At 44.3% G+C, this 18,327-nt stretch overlaps 1 protein-coding gene across 1 annotated transcript in view; it reads left to right on the top strand.

The window, feature by feature from the left end:
- The first annotated feature begins 927 nt into the window (after window positions 1-927).
- The window catches only part of PRKCQ (protein kinase C theta), a 173,815-nt gene continuing 156,415 nt past the window's right edge, over window positions 928-18,327 (top strand). The window contains exon 1 of the mRNA XM_032881635.1: window positions 928-1,036. The gene's annotated coding sequence lies outside the window, so the exon portion shown is untranslated. The remainder of the gene's footprint in view (window positions 1,037-18,327) is intronic.

Consider the following 18,327-nt stretch of genomic DNA (forward strand, 5'->3'; position numbering starts at 1 on the left):
AGTGGGTTAAGCCGCTGCCTTCGGCTCAGGTCATGATCCCAGGGTCCTGGGATCGAGCCCCGCATCGGGCTCTCTGCTCAGCGGGGAGCCTGCTTCCCTTCCTCTCTCTGCCTGCCTCTCTGCCTACTTGTGATCTCTGCCTGTCAAATAAATAAATAAAATCTTTAAAAAAAATCATTTCGCAGACTCCTCTGGTCTTAGCACATGATAGCAGCAAATGCCTTGAACCCAGCGCATTTTAATCATGCAGTATCCTAACGGAAAGAGAATAGCTCCATAATAATATTAGTAACCAGACATGAAGTTTCTGAATGAAAAACTAACTCTAAGGAGTATAGGAAAAACCACCCCGATTATCCTCATCCTGATTACCATTAGTCTCCCCAACAAGGTGTACAAGTCTTCAAATGACAAGTGCACTGTGAGGACGTTACGCTGCAGTTTCAAGGGCTGTCAGATTTCAAGCAATGCAACTTTGCAAATTATACGTAAGACCCTCAGTGTGCAAAATCGAAAAAAAAAAAAATCCTACGTTAGGGCACAACCTAGAAAAGACCTACGCCAAACCTCCTGGCGTAGGTCCCTTGAAAACTTCAGACCAACGTTGACGAGCCCTTTCTAGAGTAAAAACAGACAAAAGCGACGAAGTTCTTTTTACCGAACGACCTTGATCCTTCCCCTTCGGAAGGATCGTTTTCGATTTTCAGTTTGGGAAGGCGCAGAGCCCCCGCGCGCCCGGCCCGCGGCTGCTGCGCGGCGCCCCTTCCGGCGACCTTCCGCCTCCCCGGGGCGGGGGCACGCGGAGGGTCGTCCCCGGGGCCGAGCTGCCGCCGCGCGGGTAGCGCGGGGGAGGAGCGCGGCCGCGGTGGGAGGGGACGCGGCGCGGGGCGCGGGCTCCTGGGCGTGCGTCCGCGGAGCCCGCTCGGGCGCTCGGGCGGCGGGGTGACGAGCGCCCCCTGGCCGGCGCGGAGCCCCGCCAGAGCCCGCGCGGCCGCCGAGCAGCAGCGCGCAGGGACCCCGGCCGCCCCGCCTGCAGGTAGGTGCCTGGGCGCGCGTCGCCGGCCGCGGGAGGGCAGGGGGGCGTCTGCGCGGGGCCGGGAGCGCGGCCCGGCGAGGGGGGGAGGCCCGTCCGGCGCCCGCTCTGAGGCGTTCCGGGGCGGGGGGCGCGGGCTGACTGCCAAGCCGCAGAGGGACTAGAGCGCAGCGAGCTTGGGGCCACTCGCTTCCTGTGGTTTCTTGCGTGCGGGGGGCGCGGGATGCTGCGGCCCCTGGCCGTGTGGACGCCCCGGGGCTGGGGGCGCCTTCTCTTCCCTCTCGGTCCCCCGCACCCCTTACCTGAACTGACTGGGGTGGGAGGGAGGGAGGGAAGAAAGTGGCAAGTTTTATGTCCTTGGCAAACATCTGGAGGAGAGGACGGTGATGCAGGTGGTGACCAGTCCACAGGAGACAGTTCGCTTGTTTTCTTGGGTTTGTGAGAGCAGCGGACGAGGCTGCCAAGACTCACTTCTAAGCAAACGCAAGTTGCTTTTCAAGGGCCTGGAGTAGGGTGAGGCGGCTCTGTGATAGACCGAGGGGAGGAAAAAGAGTCTGTCGCTCAGCCCCGTAACCTCAAGTGAACCCGTTCGTATATCAGCATTCAGGGCCACATGTTAAGAAACTAGAGGTAAATATCTTTATTTCATTTAAATTTTAAGAGCCCCAGTTATCAGTGTGAAAGGGACTGACACCAAAGGCTTGGGCACTGCCTATAGCCATGAATGAAGAGGAGCCCCAGGCTGGCCCCGCTGGAAACGGTTCTTTCCGCCTTGACCTTTGGGGTTGTCCTGCCCCAAGTGGCGCCAAGAAAACGTTTTGCGCTCATGGCACAAGCTGACGAGGTCGGGGTGGTGATGTGGGGGGAGAACTGAGAACTCACTGCTCTCCTCCGTCCGTCCGTCCCTAGCGAGGGTGCAGCCCCCTCGGGAGGCGAAGGTCCTGCCAGCGACGGGTGCGCACCCCAGAACGAGTCTGGCAGCCCCTTCACTACTTCGCCCCACGCTCCCCTTGCACCTCTGTGGAAGCGGTGACCGCCGCCACCCCTCCCTGGCAGGGACGTTCGGGCACAGGAGCCCTGCTCCTCCGCTCCTGGGTCTGCCCCACCCCAACCTTGCCAATCACCATCTTCATTTGTTTCCTAACTCGTCTTGGGTAACTGGTAAAATGGAAGGCTTACTGTGGGTGCTTAATCTCTTTAGAAAATGCTGTGTCTAGTGGGAAAGAGGGTGACGTTTACTAATTTGGTTGCAAATTACTTTTGAAGTTTATGCACAGCTGTTTGAAATCCCTCTGAGATCAGGGCCATTGTTTGAGGCAGGTGTCTGCCGCAGATAGATCTTGTTAGTGCCTTTCTTCTGCTGATTGAATGTATGTGTATTTAAAGCCTGGGCATAGGACGACCTTCTCAAACCTTCAAAGCCTCAGCTGTGAAACTCCTCCCAGTTAGTAATTAAGACTAAATTGTTTTGTTTGGTTTGGGGTTGTTGTTTTTTCTGTCTCTTAAATGGTTATCTCTGATTTTGAGAGTCACCTGTTCAGCATTACCAGTCTTTGTTTTCAACCTCCTGTGATTTTTCTTGTAAACTTTTAAAATGTAAAGTTCCAGGGAACACTCTTGTCACCACCCTCCACTCTGTCATGTTCACTTCCGCCACCGTCTTGTGCTATGGTGGCTCAGAACGACAAGTAGTGCTTGGGCAAGCTTCTTTGTCAGATCTCCTACCGGGTCCCCCTTCCCCGGACAGATACTCCCTGATCGAGTCTGCTTTGAATGCATGTGGGTCAGTTATTGGACTGTAATTTCTTTTGTTTCTGCCATTTCTCTTTCAAATATGCAGGGATATTGTCCAATTCGTTACACCTTGGTCCCTCTTATCATCTCAAAGCTCCCTTTCAACACTAACCCTCAGTTTTGCTTGTTCAGAGCAGGTACTGGAGGGCCCCTTGCATAGCGCTTTTGTCTTTGTCATTTTTATTTTATTTTCTATTTTAAGATTTTATTTATTTATTTGATGGACAGAGATCACAAGTAGACGGGGAGGGAGCGGGGAGCAGTCTCCCTACTGAGCAGAGAGCCCAATGTGATGCTCTATCCCAGGACCCTGGGATCATGACCTGAGTGGAAGGCAGAGGCTTTAACCCACTGAGCCACACAGGTGCCCCATCTTTTGTCATTTTTATAAAGGTCCCTCATTCCGTTGTACTGTATTCTCTGAAGAGATGGGAAAGACATGATTCTTCTGTATAATGAACTTGATGTTTTATCTGAAATTCTCTGTGGACTGGGTCCAGGATTTTTTGAGAGTGTGGGCTTATAGTGCAACTCTGTAACTGGCACCCAAGAGTAAAATCCGCAAATCCCCTCCTAATGCAGGATTTAATGATAGGACATTTGGCTTCCTTAAAATAGGAAGGAGAATTAGTACTTCCTGTTTTTAAGGTATTTCATGTTTTAGACTTACTGATTATATTGTTTCCTCCTGAGAATATTGCTGATAGAGTAAATGCCTGTGACTGTTAATAAGGTTGTATTTCATCTCAGCTGATTTTCTTTGTATAGGGTTCAACCTTTTCTTCTTTAGAAGTACTTTTTCTAAATTGTTTAAAACAAAGAAATTGTTATATGATGAAAAATCCCAGAGAACACAGATGTATCATGTGATGCTATATTGATATAATTTTGTTGCCCCAAATCAAATCTGTAATTGAAAGTAAAGAAAGTAGATTATGGTGACATACATAGCATTTAACTTCTTTCTGTTTCTGTTCATTATATTAAATTTTCAAATGTTTCTTTTTCAAGTAGCAGTGGATCTCATTTTGCCTTTTCATACATATCCTGCTTGTTAAGGAAGAAATCTTGAGAAACTCAGAAAAACATTGAGGCAGAAAGGTGAACCAAAAAGGTGTTTTCTTTTTTTTTTTAATTTAATTTTTTCAGTGTTCCAAGATTTATTGTTTATGCACCACACCCCGTGCTGCATGCAATCCGTGCCCTCCTTGATACCCACCACCAGGCTCACCCAACCCTCCAACCCCCTCCCCTCAAAAACCTTCAGTTTGTTTCTCAGAGTCCACAGTTTCTCGTGGTTCATCTCCCCCTCCAATTTCCCCCACTTTACTTTTCCTTTTCTTTTCCTAATGTTCTCCTAATGTTATTCCTTATGCTCAGAAATATGGGTAAAGAAGATATGGTCCATATATACAATGGAATATTATGCCTCCATCAGAAAGGGTGATGACCCGACTTTTGTATCAAAAGGTGTTTTCTTGCATAAGGGAAACATCTTCATTGTTTTAATACATCAAGTATTAATATACAAATTCACATTGCTGTGTCATCTAAAAATATTCTTAGGACAAAATGAGAATCAGAGACTTCAGAAATTAGGACTAGTTTACCAGCCTAGAATCATAGATTTCTGTTCCTGGGATTAAATTAGCAGATTTGTAATGTACTCACTTTGGTGGGACATATTTCTACAGCTTGATGTTAGTTTTTGAGTTAACTAGTCATATTGGTGATTAATGATAATAAAGCCAACAAAATATGCCAGTTATGAAACTCAGAATTTTGTATTTGACAAACATTACTATCTCATTTAATCTTCGCAGAGCTTTTATAAATTAGACGTTGTCATCATTTCATTTTATGAGTGAAGAAGCTGAGACTCCAGGAAGTCATGTCACTTGCCTGGCTCTCACAGCTGGCATGTGCTGGAGTCAGGTTTGTCTGATTCTGATACCAAGCAGAACAACCTACCAGTTCAAGTGTTTGTTTTTTTGTTTTTTTAATTGCGGTAGAATTGTACACATAACGTAAAATTCACCATCTTAATCATTTTGGAATGTACAGTTCATGGGCATTAATTGTACTCATACTGTTGGGCAAACATCACCACTGTCTGTCCACAGAACTCTTTCATCCTGCAAAACTGAAACTCTGTCCCCATTAACATTCCCTGTCCCCCTCCTTCCAGCTCCTGGCAACCTTCCTCCTATTTTCTGTCTCTGTGAATTTGACTACTCTAGGCCCCTTATAGAACGGAGTCATATCTTGCTTATTTCACTTGCCATCATGTTCTTCAGATTCATTGTTGTTGTAGCATATGTCAGAATTTCCTTCCTTTTAAAGGCTGAGTAATATTCCATTGTGTGTATATATCCTGTTTTGTTTATCCATTCTTCTGTTCAGGGACACTCGGGTTGCTTCCACATTTTGGTTTACATATAAAAATGCTTTGAACGTGGGTGTATAATATCTCTTTAAGTCTCTGTTTTAAATTCTTTTGACTGGATTAAATGGTAATTCTATGTTTAATTTTCTGAGGAAACATCATACTGTTTTCCGCAGTGGCTGCGCCATTTCATATCCCCACTGACAGTGCATGAAGGTTTCGGGTTCTCCACATCTTCTCCAACACTTGATATTTTCTGATTTTTGTTTGTTTTGATAGTGGTCATCCTAATGTGTTGTAAGGTGATAACTGATGAATTCTTTTACAAAATTGGTTGAGGGGTCTGTGGACTGATGCTACTCCTCAATTTATTGGTTTTTCCTTCCTCTCCTGTGCTTGTATACTTTTCTCTAGTCCGAATCATTGGAAGAGCTACTATTCACGCATCCCCTGAAGGAATAGGGAACCCATAGGCAGGAGGGCGCCTGAAAGATAAAAGGTCCCTCCAAGTAGGGTTGCCCCTACCTCCATGAAGGAGCTCATGGTTTAGAAATAAATTGTCAAGAATAAAGTAAGCATGATGTTTGTGCTAGAAACTCTAAATACGTAGAACAGACCCTTTGCGGATTAAAAGTTAAATTACCTCTGGCATTCAAGCAAAACCAGACAAATTCTCAGGACAATGGGGAGAGCCAAAAGGTTGAGGGCTGTACTTTAATTCACCAGGCTTTTGTTATGAGCCTCAGAAGCACACACTGTCCTGTATAATCCATAGGGGAAATGCACACAGTCAAGGGGAAATGATAATGAAGTCTGATAATTTCATCATGTATCTATATTGCTACATGTCAGTTTATAATGTTACTGTGTGTAACTACATTACGTATCTGTTTATTTCTTGTCTATTTCCTTCTCTAGAATGGGAGCTAGTGTTTCATCCATTGCTGTATCTCTAGGTGCTGTAGCAGGGCCTGGCACGTAGTAAGCCCTCAGTGCAGAGTGAGTGTGGACTTGCCATCCTGGGGATGTACTTGGGAGTACCTCGATTTGGGGTAGCTGAGAAGATATCTCAGGAGAAGTGATGGCTCAGGTAGATGGCTGTCAGCTCAGTGAGAGTGTTCCAGAAGTTGGGAATGGCCTTTGTAGAGAATGGCCTGACAGCGTGTGAGCATGACATCTTAGCCAAGGAAAGGAATACAGTCTGGTCTGAGCACAGCAGGTGAGAGCAAGAGAGCAGGGTAAGCCCAGGAACTCCCCTCAAAATGTGTTTGTGGCACCCACTACCACTCTTTAGTTAAAAATATGAAGAGCATACCCTTAACTGTCCCTGGATCTCTTTTCCTCCTGCTCATCTCCAGCCCTCTGAGCCATTCACCCTGAGCGAGGACTAAAAAAAGTGCCTAGTGAGTAGAAGCTCTCAGGACACTGGTGATTCCTGAGCAAACCAAGTGCTATGAGTTTATGGTCAGATAAGATGACTTGTCACAGCCCAGATGATCAAGAAGCCAAGAGTTTTATGACCATAAGCTGAAATGTCTTTCTTGCAGTTTGGGAGAAGTTCGTTTAGTCATGTGTTTTCCATTTTTGGAACAATAGTCTTCAACCTTTTCCATTCCGTGGTCCATGTATGGACTGATTTCAGTGATAGCAAAACAGGGCTCTTATGCCATGTTTTTTAAACTGCAAGACACAATCCATTATTGGATAATGAAATTAATTGATTGATTTATGATGAACATATCTTTAAAAATGAAATAGATTGGAACAGAAAACACTAGACCCCACTTTGTGTAGCAAGAGTAATTATTTCATGAAGTTTTATGTCGCGGAATTTCGGGCATATTCAATCTGTTTTGTACCTAAACATTGGAAAATTATAGACTTATGACATTCCTGTTAAGTCATAGAATCACATAAACTCTGGGCTGGAGGGAAGAAGGAAAAATAGAAAAGAAAGTGACATGGGTTGAGTGTGTGCTGTGGCAAGTGCCCGGATACATGGGATCCTTTACTCCCAAAGCCTGTGCGTCAGACGGGTCAGAGGGAACACTGGATCTGGTAGAGGTTAAGACACTCCATCAGGGGTCACACAACAAATTACTAGCAGCGAGCCCCGATCTCTTGGCCCCTAATTTAATATTCTTTCTATGCCTCTGCATCAAATGTGGGTTGTATTCTCCAAGTTTGTTCATTGTTGGCTGTTTGTGGGAGATACTTTCTTGGAGCAGGTGTTGTAACCATATTCCACATTGTTAGGAAGAATGTAAACTTTGAGCTATATCCCATCAGCTTCTTAAAGGACTAGATCAGTTAGGAGGGAATAGTGTTGATTCTATGGACCAAGGATCATTCATCCTGAAGTTGACAAAAGTGAAAACAGCTACTCCTTCCCCACTCCCCCGCACCCCCCCCACCCTGACAAAGTTTTGCCCCAGAGCTGGAAGACGAGGAACAATGAGCGGTGCCATTGAGATAGTGTGCTTTCCTTTCTGAAGCTGGGACCCCTGGGGCTATGACTGAATCCAACTGTCCACTTTCTCCAGCGTGTATACAGAGATTGATGAGTTTTAATGGACAAAATTGTGCAACTATGCAAATTCATGATGTTCTGATTCCATGATTTCCACCTTCAGCCAGGCTCTCAGGCTTTCCCCGGTCAACTCCACTTGCTTTCTACAGCACGTCGGACCTTCCTCTGACACCCCATCCCCTTACTCCCAGCACGTTGCCTTGCTTCCTGCTTCGCTGAGAAAAATGGAAGTTTTCCTGATGAGATCAGCCTGCCTTCGTGATCACAAGGCTATAATCTAACTTCATCTGGGTCTCCCTTCCCATCCTCACCTCCTTTTTACAATGGAAAAAAAAAAAATCACCTCCTGGCTAATGTTCCTCATCCATTGGTGCTCTGGGATCCATTTCTTCCTCATTCTTGGGCATCTCATTCTCCTGATTCTCTCCTCTCTCATCTGTGTTTTCCTTCCCTCCCTCATCAGTGGCTCCATTTTCACTGCATCAAACATGCTTAAAACCCTTTCTTCTTTGAAGGAAAAGACTGCCCTTCCTCTAGGTACTTTCTTCTCTCTTTCCTCCTCACAACCAAACTCCTTAAATTGTCCTGTCTGCCTGCTACTCTGTCCTGGCCACAGGCATCTGGCTTTGCCTCTCCTAACTCTTAGGAAACTGTGGCTCACACTCCAGTGCTCACCCTTGCTGAAGTCTCTTCCTATCTTACTTGACTTCTCTGCAGCAGACCATGTACTGAACTCTCCTGCATTCTTGAAGCAGTGTTTCCCTTCCATCCCCTTTCTCGTTGTTCTTCCTTCTTCTCTTCTTTGAAATCTCCTCCTCTCCGCTCTGCTCCTGGGAGGCTGGTGAGCATCAATTCTCTCTCCCCATGACAACCTCATCTCTCACTCATCTTAGGAACCATCTCCTCGCTGACCACTACCCCAAAGTTACCTATCCAAAGTTCTGCTGATCTTCTTCTGCCACTAGTTGATGTCCACATTCAATATCAAATGCCCCAAACTGAATACATCACCTTCCCCTTTCTCTTGCTGCAAATATTTCCCTCCCACTCTTTTCTGTACCTGGCATTGGCATCACTTCTTCTCACACAAGCAGAAATCTGGATGTTTTTACTTGACTCCTCGCCTCCATAGCTCACCCCAAATCACATTCTATCAATTCCACCCCCTGAATCTCTATTCCATCCACCCTTTCCCACCTCCCTTTCCCCAGTCTATTTACAGATCAACACCATTTCTCTTCTGTATTACTTCTGGAACTTTCTACCTGGCCTCTGTTATTATAGACAGGTTCTTCCTGTTGCAGCTGGAAGAGCCCTTCTAGGACCCAGATCTGAGCATGTCACTCCTGGCTTTAAACTCCGCTGCCCAATGCACTTGGAAGGAAACCCAGACTTTGCAACATGAACTGGAGGGTTCTAGTTGATCTGCACTCCCCTGTCCTCTCAAGCAGCACACTCATCACATTCTCCCAAGTCCAAGCCTCTTTGTGTTCCTTAGGGGTCACGTGCGTGGTCATTGCCTCATGACCTTTTTGCTCAACCCCTAAACCCCTCCTTCCTTTTGCAAATTCCTATACATCTTCAGCCCCTGTCTTAGATACCTTTTCCTCAGAATGCTTATCCTCATCTTGTAAATTTGGGTTTTGTTTCCTTCTACATGTTCTTAAAAGACAGGTGAGATCATTCATATAAAGTGCTTAGCACCATATGTAGCACTTAGTAAGCAAATAATGAATGTTGGTGACCACAGCACTTACACAGTATTGCCATTGTTTGTTTATTTTTAGATTTCCCGAACAGATTACAAGCTCGATGAGGGCAGATGCCACATTTCCATTTATTCTCTGTTGAATCCCTAGCATCTGTTAACATATGTGATGTATAATAAGTGCTTAATAAATATTTGTGGGATAAATAAATGAGCCATAAATTTTAGAACCTGTCATGTCTAAGAGACTACATGCTAAGTGATAGGAGAAAGGAATCCTAATCCAGAGAGTTTTAATATGTGCACAAGAGCATCATTATCATCTTGGCCAGTCTTGTGGGTCTATGGATTTGTCTGGATAAATTCTAGAAAGTAAGACTTGGAGGTGATGGGAACATTCAAAGATGCTAAAAGACAATTTGCTGCAAGATAAAAAAATCTCCCATCTCCCCTCCTTACAGTGTGATTTTTTTTCCTCTCTCCATCATTCCCCCTCCAATTTCCTTCCAGTTTCTCACTTTAATGACCACTATAATGGCAACAATAAAAGGGAAAAAAAGACTAAGTCAAGAATGATCAGGAAATAAAAGGCAATATTAAAATATTCTGAAATATCCTACAAGCAAAAGGGTGAGGCAATAGGTAAACTTTAAACGTAGATATACCAATAACTCAAATTATTTTAATAAAAAGAAAATATTAAAGGATAAAAAAGGTAAAAATTTTTTAATGAAATAATAAAAGATTTTAAGAAATCTTCAGAAATAATCATAATCATCTTAAAAAATTCATTAAAGCAGGTAATAGCAAGAAAGGTAAAAAGTAAAAGCCTAAATCCAAGAATTTGGATGATAAAAGTGTGCCAAAGATAAAATCATTGAAAGCAGTTAAAGAAAAATGTTTTAAAAATACAGAAGAGGGGCACCTGGGTGGCTCAGTCATTAAGTGGCTGCCTTCAGCTCAGGTCATGATCCCGGGGTTCTGGGATCGAGCCCCACATCAGACTCTCTGCTCGGCAGGAGGCCTCCTCCCTCTCTCACTTCCCCTGCTTGTGTTCCCTCTCTCACTGTCTCTCTCTCTCTCTGTCAAATAAAGAAATAAAATCTTTAAAAAAAAATGATAAGTTATTTAGGGGGACTCATTTACTGGTAGAATAACCAAAAAATATTGAAACCAAGGCAAAAAATACCGTAATCTTTCAAAAGAAGATAAAAAATAAATCTCAACACTAATAAAACTTAATGGGCACATGCAGAGGTTCCTACCAATATGTAAGCCAAAGCTAAAACAATGTTAAAACTGGAGTTTAGGACTCTGGCTTATAACAAAAAAAGCCCGTGTAACCTCTGTGGGATTTCAGAGGCAGATTTCAAAGTATGCTTTGTTACATGAATGGCATTGTGTTTCAGGGAAAATACACTGTGAGTTCCATTGTGACATTTCCCTCCTGTGGAGTACTGACATAAAGTCAGCTAAGGGTAACCAAATAGTAAGCTCACCTTTGTCTGTGGACTAAGGGAGACGACACTACTCACTGTGAAAGACTTAGACTTCTCTGCATTCCAGCCCCATAAGGGCTTCACCACCCAGAGTATCCTGCTTTCCTTGGGGAAATAAGAAAGTAAGGTAGCCTCCCAAACTCTAAGTGTATTCTTTCTTCTGCTCGTGAAGAACTCTTCTCAATCGTAGTCTCTTTGGGCAACTACAAAAAGTGTCTTTTTGTGTTATGACTTTGCTGTGTAGTGTGTAATGCATTTACCCTCTCTCTTGTACTTTCTTGTGTCTCTGAGGACTTGCAGTTTCTATCCAGCTCATAACCATAGATCAGTAATGATATTTTAATTCCTGAGTAAGCCTACCTAAGGGCATGTGACAGGTCTTCCATTTCTCTTTCTTTAGCTCAGAGCACAGAGCTCAGGCTGCATCTGGAGCTGAGGAAGGGAATATATTTTATTTTCTTCCAGCTGTCAGCATGAAGCATTCTATCAAGATCACATTTTTCAGGGCCCTAACCTCCACAATTTTTGTCCATATTTGCAAGGTGAGGTGTAGGGACCTAACTGAAAAGTGGTTCATAGAGCTAAGTACATTATGGCGATTTGCTGTGCTGACTTCTGGTAGCCAGTCCCTAGCTGGGCATCTGCATCTGCTTCCCTCCCCTCACTAGTTCTCTGGTGCCTTCTCTGCTCATCGTTCTCCAGGTTCCTTGCTAAATGGGGACATATGGTAGTCAGCACACAGGGTATTAAGAATCTGAATTAGAGTCTCCCGTTCAGTGGAAGAGACTGGAGAGGAGCTGTTGGGTCTTGTGGCATTGCCCTTTGTCCCCTGCCTTTGTCCTGCTTTTCCAGACACCCACCAGTCTTTCACGGCCATCCCCCTGTGAAGGCAGATAGGAAGATCTTAGACATGACTGTGAAAACAGAGTTGTCAATCCAGTTTTGCGATATGGATCAAAAGATACGTGAATTGAATGATGGGTCTCTAGGATGTCTCTCGGATTCCCCCTGATCCTAATATTTTGTGGCTGTTTCCTGGGTTCCTTTGATATCCACATATTCCAATCAGATGTCACCGGGCACCTGGGGTGGTACAGTATTGGGTGAGTGTCAAGGTTCCCAGGCCACAGCTAGCCCGTTTGTAAGCGTTGGTGACTAGGCTATGTGGTGAGTGAATGTCACCAAGAGAGGAATGTGTAACCCGTCACCCATATGTGGAACCTTAGTCACCTGAGCTCCAAAGCTGTCCAGCGACAGTTCTGACTTTGTAACTAGAAAACATCTTTCCTTCGGTCTTAGTGAAGATTAACATGCCAAATTTCCTCAAATGTTGAACAGCCAAGTTTCCTTAAAGTCCTGGTTCTCCAAAAGGAACAACCTGACTTCCTCAGCGGATTTTGTTTCTGGAAGATAAAACGATGAGGAATAGCAGCCAGATAGAATCTTCTATCCTCTAAGAATGGGAATTTTTTAAAAATTGGTTCTGTGTTAGTTATTCAAAAACAAGAATAAATTGACACGGATTTTTTAAAGATTTTTGTTTATTTATTTGACAGAGAGAGAGAGATCACAGGTAGGCAGAGAGGCAGGCAGAGAGAGAGAGAGGGAAGCAGGCTCCCTGCTGAGCAGAGAGCCCGATGTGGGGCTCGATCCCAGGACCCTGAGATCATGACCTGAGCTGAAGGCAGCGGCTTAACCCACTGAGCCGAAGGCAGCGGCTTAACCCACTGAGCCACCCAGACGCCCCAACACGGACTTTTTATACACATTAAGGCTATTTAGAAGGGATAATATTCATAGTAAACATAAATAAACTCTTTCAGAAGAGGAACTTAAGGGGTGCCTGGGTGGCTCAGTCAGTTAAGCCTCTGCCTTCAGCTCAGGTCAAGATTCCAGGTCCTGGGATCAAGCCCCCTGTTGGGCTCCCTGCTCAGTGGGCAATCTGCTTCTTCCCTTTTCTTCTGTGTTCCCTCTGCTTCTGCTCTCCAGCTTGCTCTCTGTGTCAAATAAGTAAAATATTAAAAAAAAAAAAAAAAGGAACGTGAATCACTCTACCCCTTAGATATAACTGAGCCAATCCTAGATTTTTGTAAAAATCCTTTTAATGTTGATGAAATAATTCAGTGAGAAAGAACTTGCATAATCCCAAATTCTGAAGCAGAGGCAGCGTAAGTATTTGCTAAAGGCACAGCCCAAGATTCTTGAACCTTCCTTCCTCTGTTCCAATAAAGAGAAGGATGTTACTACTGAGATCCTTCCTAGTTCCTAAGCATTGAGATTTGTTAATGTTTATAGTACACTTGAGATCGGAGCTAACGTGCTTTAGGAGAGTAAGCCACATGAGCAGTAGGAAGAGGTTTTTTGTCTCCTGTTGAAATAAATGTGATGTATTTGGCACACAAAAAAATTCCTATATTGTTAAGTATAAATTAGCATATAATTTTAGAAATTAATGAACTAAAAGGCATCCATTAACAGTTTCTCATGGGCAGAGCTGGCAACGGGAAATGTCTACGCATGACATCATATTTGAATTTTATTATTTCAATAGAAAGGAGGGGAAGAAGGACAAGCCCCTTCAGAGAACAGACTACAAGTATGCAGCACAGAGAGGATATGTGTTTATTTAAATATATAAAATCGATTTTCTCCTGGAAAAATATCGCCGATATTTTCTTTTGGAGAGATAATCTAGTCCTTTGGGTCTAAATATCTAGACCTAGAGAGATATCACACTATTTATTCAAGTACTGGACTATCTCAAGACACTGCACCATACAGCTCTGAAAGCAAATTATGAAGAATCATCAAACATCCTGTGGGTCCAATGCGTGGAACATGTGTTTGTTTGGATATTTGTCTGAAAACTACCAACAGGAAAATTTAGATGGCACTCCGGGGAATTGTAATGCACACACCACATTTTCTTAGCTTTTTGCAAGGCAGAATCAGAGGACCACATTTTCTAAGACCCACCTTTTAAAAAGCTTGAGCCCTCATCAGTTGAGTGTGACATAGGCTTGAAATGAGATTTGGTAATAAATCATCAATAGTGAAGGACAAGTTCACACATATTGATAGTGGACCAGAGCTCTTGCCCTGAAGTTGTCAAAGTTGCAGTTTCTTATTTATCTGACATGTATTTATTTGGCTCAGAAGGTTGCTTTGGATATCAGTCCCTGTGGGATGAACTTCCCCCAAAACTTAGTGACTTAAAACAATATCATTTCATTTGTTCATGATGCTGTGGATTAGGCATGTGGGCTGGCTCTGTTCCTCGGGGCGTTACCTGGGGTCTCTCACGAGATTGTGGTCCAGACAGGAAATGTGCTCAATCATGTTTGGCTCCTAGCAGGTATGGCTAGAAGGCAGGGACCACCCACTCCCTCCCTTGCTCTGTGTAGCTACTTTGAGCTTCTTTTCGTGGTGATTAGAGCCTAAGAGTGAGTATTCTGAGTGCACAAAGGCCAAAGCTGAGATGTCTTAGCGGGCAAACTGAGAATTCACAGAGCATCACTCCTGACCCATTTGCCTGGTCAGCAAGTCAAGGCCAGCCAAGGTCATGAGCAGGGGCAGTAGGCTGTACCCCTCTGGGGTGAGGCCAAGCAGCATTGCAGAAGAGCTGTGGAGGGGGCATTACGGTCACAGCTGTCTTGGGAGACGTTGTCTAGCCCAAGACATTAGGCTGTCAGGGAAACCATTTCATGAGGGGGACCTCATGCTGGTCTTCCGAGTTGTAGCCTTCATGTGGCTCTTCCCATGAACACCACACACACTGTGCTGATAGAGGAGCTGACAAACACACCATCTGAAGGCAAATTTCCACTTGACAAGTCCATGGTTACTCCACACCACCCTTAGAATGCAATTCAGACCCTTGGCATGGCTTGCCAGGCCCTTTCCACCCTGTCCCTACCTGTTTCTCTGACCTCTCCACTCGAAGGCTTACATGCCCTGTTCTTCAGCTGTCTCTGGGGTAGCAGTGCTCCACATGCAACCATGTGCTGCCACACCCTGCTTCCCATCAGAATCCCGTCCCCCAACACTCACACATCCCCCATGTGCCTGGGGTCCTGCAGTGATGGCACTGCCCCCACCCCAACCCCCTCCCCGACCCCAACCCCAACCCCACAGGCATCTGTCTCTTAGTCCACCATCCAGCCCTTCCCCTTGCGAATAGGTCCCTCCATGAGTGCTTGGTACCATTTACTGATGTCACCATCCCAGTGCAATGGCAGAGCTGAGGAGTGCCTTCTGGGTAGTCCGAGAATCCCAAACAGGAGGAAGGGGGGTGTGATGATGAAGGTGAGCTTGTGATAGAGCCTGAGTGGCGGGTCCAGTGCCACCAAAGTGCAGACAGAGAATGTGCTAGATGAGATACAATCACAGTCAGTGGAAGAGAAAATTCCATTGGATGTGGGGGACAGCCAGACATGTCATGGCTAAGCACAAAGCAGTGAACAGAGGGCCTTCTGTCAGACCAGCCCTGTGGCCTCTGCAGAGATGTGCAAAGAGTGCCCCTCCAGGGTGCCCGGGACCTGAAAATGGGACACCCCAATCTAAGCAATGTGTGACTCTCGGCAAGTGACCAACCATCCCAAGAGGTCAGAGGAGAAGTTGAGCAGAGAGAAGGGAAGAGCCTGCTTCTGGAAAAGTGTGTGGGACTGTCTCTTGGGCGGATGCCTTCATCCCTGAGCTCAGTTGACTGGGTCCCATGAACATGACACAGATGGTGATGTGCTTGGCTTTGACAAAGAGGACCTGGTGTGACTGGGGAGAGGTGAGGTGACCCCTAAGCCCGACCAAGGGAGACTTACCTTGAAAGAACCCATAGTCTTCTTCTGACTGAACAAATATAAAGAAAGTAATCATCGTGTGGAAATATTTTTGCGTATACCAGCAGCTGCTCTGCTCAACTTACATCCATTAGTTCACCTGGGGTAGGTCCTCTCATTGTCCTCATTTTACAGGTGAGGTCATGGGTAAATTAGGTGGTTCAAGGTCACAGAACTCCTAAGTGGCAGACCTAGAATGCCATCACAGGCAGCTTGATGCTATGGTCTCTGTTCTTATTCTACTTGGCTAAACCTGAGTTTGGCAATATACTCTAGCTACAGATTCATTTTTTTAAAAATGCTACCTGACATCGGTGTTAATTTTGAGAAGTGAGTTTTGAGAGTTCCTCTTCTCTTTATATCTCAATTACTTTTGGGGCACATTTAAAAATGGCAAATTCTATCATATGTGGACACACACATGTACATGTCTACACACAGCTATAACTTGGAAAGAACTGTGAGAAGAATGTTTAATTAAAAGTGAGTGAGAAATGCAGCCATATTAACATTCCTTGGTAATCACTTTGAAGTCTGAACTTCAGTCTTATGGGATCATTCTGGAAATTGGAAGAATGATGTATTGTTATACTGTGAGATACATTTAAATTGTTTCTAGCATATGCTTGATGTGACTGTGTAATTTGCTTTTTAGCCAGTAAGTTTTCACATCTATGAATCACTAATAAGGTTCACATTAAGGTTTTGATCCTTTTAGGTCTAGTATTTATTATTATTTGACAAATTCCTGAAGCCCAAGATTCTGAAAAGTTCAGAGATACCTCTATTTAAGAAAATATTACTCTTGTCAGTATTTTCCAGAGATTAATTTTTAAAATCCCAAGAAATCTGTACTTTATCATTTTTTTGTTGGGTTGCAAAATAAAATCAGAAACACAATAGATGCTTCATATTTGAGCCAATGGACAATTTTCAGATGTTGAGCAATTCATTGAATTTAAATAATAGCCCTCAAAATATATAAATAGGAAACTTATAATAACAACCAAGGCACAGGACATCATGATTCATGATCTCAGAGACAGAAACGAAGTATCTACATTTTGTATGCCTTCTATTTTAACCTTATCCTTCTATCCTTCGTGGACCCCTGATGTGCCAGCTTGCAGCCAGGACTTTTAAAGGACTTATGGATTCAGCCACAGAGGAAGGGAAGAAGTTGTGAGCAGAACAGAGTGTTTTTTTTTTTCCCCCTTGAAGTGTACTTCCCAGCAAATCCAAGGGTGACCACCTTTGGAATGCCACCTCCTCCCTGATCTCAAAATACCTCCTGTTGCACTGCCAGAAAGTTCTCACTTCACTTTATTCCAGTACCTGGAATTCTGCCAACTAGATGTTAAAGGCATAGGTCCTCTTAGAAATGCCAGTCCTGGCGAGGTTTCCCTCCGATGTTAGAGGGACTTGCTCGTTAACTTAGAGAGGATGGGACTCTTCATGAGAAGGAAGGCTGGAATTTATTCAGTCAACGGATATAAATTGACCAGGCACATAATTGATTATTGGTCAGTGACTGATCTAGGTGTTGGGAGCACAGGGGAAAAAGGGGGCCAAGATCCTGGCCGTGTGAAGCTTACTTCCTTTTGGAAGAGAAAGACAATGTAAATGAGATGATTCAGATGATGACAGTGCTATGAAATAATAGTGAAGAAGGTAAAGATCGAAATAAGCAAGTTTTTGGAATGTGGCCTGCTCTTAGAATGCCACATGCCTTGTCTTTATGGACAGTGAGGGAAAGGAAAAATGTGAGAGGGACTCACTGCCACAAAATTATGGTTTTAAAAAAAGGGTGCAGATAAGTCCTGAGATGACCTAGGAAAGGTGTAATCTGTCCTTCCCCAGTCCCAGATAATGTATAATTCTCATCTTCTGCCTTCTTCCTGGGGCCGTGGCTTCTTCTCCATTGCTGTGTTCCTTTGTTGGTACATGCCTGGGATGCAGTAAGTGGTCCATTAATATTACTCTCTCTCTCTCTTATTTAGGGTCTGTTAGGAATCGGACTTTAGGATTCCTGTTAGTAATGAGGAGCTAAGGACATACACCTTTTATTTCTTTTTTTTTTTTAAGATTTTATTTATTTATCAGACAGAGATCACAAGTAGGCAGAGAGACAGGCAGAGAGAGAGGGGGGACGTAGGCTCCCCACTGAGCAGACAGCCCCATGTGGGGCTCAATCCCAGGACGCCAGTTCATGACCTGAGCTGAAGGCAGAGGCTTAACCCACTGAGCCACCCAGGCGCCCTGGAGCTACACCTTTTCTTAAAAAAAAAAAAATACACACACACAAAAAAAACAAAAACAAACAAAAAAACCCCAACAACTTTACTTTGCACTGCCTGTTGCTACAATTTCAGCAGGTAAGCACATGAGCAGAAGGAAACTCTAAGTTTGCCTAATTAATTCCCACTTGTGTAGCCCCAGCCCCAACGTTTTTACTTCCTGTCCTCTTTGTAACTTCCACATATGCCACATCTGAAGGGACAAGCCTTGCTGTGCTTGAGAATGATTTCGGTACTCTAAATAT

Source organism: Lontra canadensis, unplaced genomic scaffold, assembly GCF_010015895.1.
Source record: "Lontra canadensis isolate GAN:19392208 unplaced genomic scaffold, GSC_riverotter_1.0 scaffold76, whole genome shotgun sequence".
NCBI classification, from domain to species: domain Eukaryota; kingdom Metazoa; phylum Chordata; class Mammalia; order Carnivora; family Mustelidae; genus Lontra; species Lontra canadensis.